The sequence below is a fragment of the Arachis stenosperma genome, chromosome 2, assembly GCF_014773155.1.
Source record: "Arachis stenosperma cultivar V10309 chromosome 2, arast.V10309.gnm1.PFL2, whole genome shotgun sequence".
Taxonomy (NCBI): Eukaryota; Viridiplantae; Streptophyta; class Magnoliopsida; order Fabales; family Fabaceae; genus Arachis; species Arachis stenosperma.
The window spans coordinates 107,935,717-107,939,476 of record NC_080378.1 but is presented as its reverse complement, the minus strand read 5'-3'; the positions used below and the strand labels follow the sequence as shown (position 1 = coordinate 107,939,476).

General features: G+C 39.7%; 1 non-coding gene across 1 annotated transcript; it reads left to right on the top strand.

The window, feature by feature from the left end:
- The first annotated feature begins 2,203 nt into the window (after window positions 1–2,203).
- Window positions 2,204–2,307, top strand: LOC130963972 (small nucleolar RNA R71). Its single transcript, XR_009080087.1, has one exon. It is a non-coding gene; the product is annotated as a small nucleolar RNA R71 (small nucleolar RNA).
- The last annotated feature ends 1,453 nt before the right edge of the window (window positions 2,308–3,760 follow it).

Here is a 3,760-nt window from a genome sequence, read left to right as displayed (position 1 = left end):
GGTTTGAATTTGAAGGGTGAGGTTGGTGGGGTTTTATGAAGGATGGATGTGAGTGGTGAAGAGAAAGATGGGATTTGATAGGTGAAGGGGTTTTGGGGAAGAGGTATTGAGGTGATTGGTGAATGGGGGGAGAAGAGAGAGAGTGGTGGTGGGGTTGGTGGGGATCCTGTGGGGTCCACAGATCCTGTGGTGTCAAGGAAAAGTCATCCCTGCACCAAATGTTGCTCAAAATCACGTTTTGAGCCATTTCTGGCGTTAAACGCCGGGCTGATGCCCATTCCTGGCGTTTAACGCCAGGTTCTTGCCCTTTTCTGGCGTTTAACGCCAGTCTGGTGCCCCTTTCTGGCGTTAAACGCCCAGAATGGTGCCAGACTGGGCGTTAAACGCCCAACTGCTAGGTTTACTGGCGTTTGAACGCCAGCAACATCTTCCTCCAGGGTGTGCTGTTTTTCTTTCTGTTTTTCATTTTTTTTTTGCTTTTTCAATGGATTTTGTGACTTCTTATGATCATCAACCTACAAAAAACATAAAATAACAAAAGAAACTATATAAAATATAATCATTGGGTTGTCTCCCAACAAGCGCTTCTTTAATGTCAGTAGCTTGACAGAGGGCTCTCATGGAGCCTTACAGATACTCAGAGCAATGTTGGAACCTCCCAACACCAAACTTAGAGTTTGAATGTGGGGGTTCAACACCAAACTTAGAGTTTGGTTGTGGCCTCCCAACACCAAACTTAGAGTTTGACTGTGGGGGCTCTGTTTGTCTCTGATTTGAGAGAAGCTCTTCATGCTTCTTCTCCATGGTGACAGAGGGATATCCTTGAGCCTTAAACACATAGGATTCTTCATTCACTTGAATGATCAGTTCCCCTCTGTCAACATCAATCACAGCCTTTGCTGTGGCTAGGAAGGGTCTGCCAAGGATGATGGATTCATCCATGCACTTCCCAGTCTCTAGGACTATGAAATCAGTAGGGATGTAATGGTCTTCAACTTTCACCAAAACATTCTCTACAAGTCCATGAGCTTGTTTTCTTGAGTTGTCTGCCATCTCTAGTGAGATTCTTGCAGCTTGTACCTCAAAGATCCCTAGCTTCTCTATTACAGAGAGAGGCATGAGGTTTACACTTGACCCTAAGTCACACAGAGCCTTCTTGAAGGTCATGGTGCCTATGGTACAAGGTATTGAAAACTTCCCAGGATCTTGTTTCTTTTGAGGTAATTTCTGCCTAGACAAGTCATCCAGTTCTTTGGTGAGCAAAGGAGGTTCATTCTCCCAAGTCTCATTTCCAAATAACTTGTCATTTAGCTTCATGATTGCTCCAAGGTATTTAGCAACTTGCTCTTCAGTGACATACTCATTGGAGGTTGGTGCACGCCCATTGAGGCCTTCTTTAGTGGCGTTCACTTCCTCCCCTTCCTCTCCAAATTCGGCCATATTGATGGCCTTGCACTCTCCTTTTGGATTTTTTTCTGTATTACTTGGGAGAGTACTAGGAGGGAGTTCAGTAACTTTCTTGCTCAGCTGTCCCACTTGTCCTTCCAAATTCCTAATGGAGGACCTTGTTTCAGTCATGAAACTTTGAGTGGTTTTGATTAGATCAGAGACCATGGTTGCTAAGTCAGAGGGGTTCTGCTTAGAATTCTCTGTCTGTTGCTGAGAAGAAGATGGAAAAGGCTTGCCATTGCTAAACCTGTTTCTTCCACCATTATTATTGTTGAAACCTTGTTGAGGTCTCTCTTGATTCTTCCATGAGAAATTTGGGTGATTTCTCCATGAAGAATTATAGGTGTTTCCATAGGGTTCTCCTAGGTAGTTCACCTCTTCCATTGAAGGGTTCTCAGGATCATAAGCTTCTTCCTCAGATGAAGCATCCTTAGTACTGCTTGGTGCATTTTGCATTCCAGACAGACTTTGAGAAATCAAATTGACTTGTTGAGTCAATATCTTGTTCTGAGCCAAAATGGCATTCAGAGTGTCAATCTCAAGAACTCCTTTCTTCTGACTAGTCCCATTGTTCACAGGATTTCTTTCAGAAGTGTACATGAATTGGTTATTTGCAACCATTTCAATGAGCTCTTGAGCCTCTGTAGGCGTCTTCTTCAGATGAAGAGATCCTCCAGCAGAGCTATCCAAAGACATCTTGGATAGTTCAGAGAGACCATCATAGAAAATACCTATGATGCTCCATTCAGAAAGCATGTCAGATGGACATTTTCTGATCAATTGTTTGTATCTTTCCCAAGCTTCATAGAGGGATTCACCATCCTTATGTCTGAAGGTTTGGACTTCCACTCTAAGCTTACTCCATTTTTGAGGTGGAAAGAACTTTGCCAAGAAGGCATTGACTAGCTTTTCCCAAGAGTCCAGGCTATCTTTAGGTTGTGAGTCCAACCATATTCCAGCTCTGTCTCTTACAGCAAAAGGGAATAGCATCAGTCTGTAGACCTCAGGGTCAACCCCATTAGTCTTGACTGTGTCACAGATTTGTAAGAACTCAGCTAAAAACTGATGAGGATCTTCCATTGGAAGTCCATGGAACTTGCAATTCTGTTGCATTAGAGAAACTAATTGAGGCTTAAGCTCAAAGTTGTTTGCTCCAATGGCAGGGATAGAGATGCTTCTCCCATAGAAGTCGGGAGTAGGTGCAGTAAAGTCACCCAGCACCTTCCTTGCATTGTTGGCATTGTTGTTGTTTTCGGCTGCCATGGGTTCTTCTTCTTTGAAGAATTCGGTCAGGTCCTCAACAGAGAGTTGTGCCTTAGCTTCTCTTAGCTTTCGCTTCAAGGTCCTTTCAGGTTCAGGGTCAGCTTCAACAAGAATGCCTTTGTCTTTGTTCCTGCTCATATGAAAGAGAAGAGAACAAGAAAATATGGAATCCTCTATGTCACAGTATAGAGATTCCTTGAGGTGTCAGAGGAAAAGAAAAATAGAAGAAAGAAGAAGGAGAAGAATTCAAACTTTAATTAGATGGAGTTCGAATTGTGCATTAAGAAGGAGTGATATTCCATAAATAGAAGGATGTGAGAAGGAGGGAAGAGAATTTTCGAAAATTCAATTAAAAAGATTTTGAAAACATTTTGAAAAATTGATTGATAATTTTCGAAAATTCAAAGTGGAAAAGAAATCAAGTGATTTTTGAAAAAGATTTTGAAATTAGAAGTTAAAAAGATTTGATTGAAAACTTATTTTGAAAAAGATGTGATTAAAAAGATATGATTGAAAAGATTTGATTTGAAAACAATTTTAAAAGATATGTTTTGAAAACAATTTAAAAAAAAGATATGATTTTAAAAAATGATGACTTGCCTAACAAGAAAAGATATGATTCAAGCATTAAACCTTTCTCAACAGAAAAGGCAACAATCTTGAGATGTTCAATCAAATCATTAATTGTTAGTAAGTATCTTTGAAAAAGGAAAGAAATTGATTTTGAAAACATTTGATTGAAGAGATATGATTTGAAAAAGATTTGATTTTGAAAAACTTTGAAAACTTGAAAAAAAATTGATTTTGAAAACAAAATCTTCCCCCTTTGTGATGAGCGGATAATTTGTACGCTTTTTGGCATTGTTTTTAGTGTGTTTTTAGTAGTTTTAGTTGAGTTCTTAATATATTTTTATTAGTTTTTAGTTAAAATTCACTTTTCTGGACTTTACTATGAGTTTGTGTGTTTTTCTGTGATTTCAGGTATTTTCTGGCTGAAATTGAGGGACCTGAGCAAAAATCTGATTCAGAGACTGAAAAGGACTGCAGA